The sequence below is a fragment of the Spinacia oleracea genome, chromosome 5 (assembly GCF_020520425.1).
Source record: "Spinacia oleracea cultivar Varoflay chromosome 5, BTI_SOV_V1, whole genome shotgun sequence".
Lineage (NCBI taxonomy): Eukaryota > Viridiplantae > Streptophyta > Magnoliopsida > Caryophyllales > Amaranthaceae > Spinacia > Spinacia oleracea.
In genome coordinates, this window is record NC_079491.1 from 48,677,611 (window position 1) to 48,678,026 (window position 416).

Here is a 416-nt window from a genome sequence, read left to right on the forward strand (position 1 = left end):
TGTGTACCTTACCCCTTTAGAATCAATAAGTAACACCTCGCTATTGCGGAAAACTATTACTAAGATTGATGTAAAGGTTATCCAAGTAAGTGTTATTTTGGCATGGCACCTTTTAACTCAATTTTTAAGTTTGGAACTTAAGGCTCTTACTATGTTGGTTAGATTTTAAGTGAACTAAAATCCTTAATCATGCAACATACACTAGTAGAAAAATCGTCAAAAGTGGCTTCTCAAAAGTTGCCCTTATTTAATAAGGGCATCTTTTGATTGACAAAAAATTAAAACAAAAAGAAAGAAAAAGAAAAGTTAATGGGAAGCGCATCTTTTGACATAGGTTTTTACTTTTGTCGGCTTCCCTTTCACAAACCGCGATTCTCTCTTCTTCTCCATCTCTTTCACTTCTCTGCTCTTCTCAC

At 34.4% G+C, this 416-nt stretch overlaps 1 protein-coding gene across 2 annotated transcripts in view; it reads left to right on the plus strand.

Moving 5' to 3' along the window:
* The first annotated feature begins 311 nt into the window (after nt 1–311).
* Nucleotides 312–416, plus strand: part of LOC130461285 (uncharacterized) — a 19,529-nt gene continuing 19,424 nt past the window's right edge. For both annotated transcript variants that reach the window (XM_056829310.1, XM_056829309.1), the window contains exon 1: nt 312–416. This exon is cut by the window's right edge and continues 156 nt beyond it. The gene's annotated coding sequence lies outside the window, so the exon portion shown is untranslated.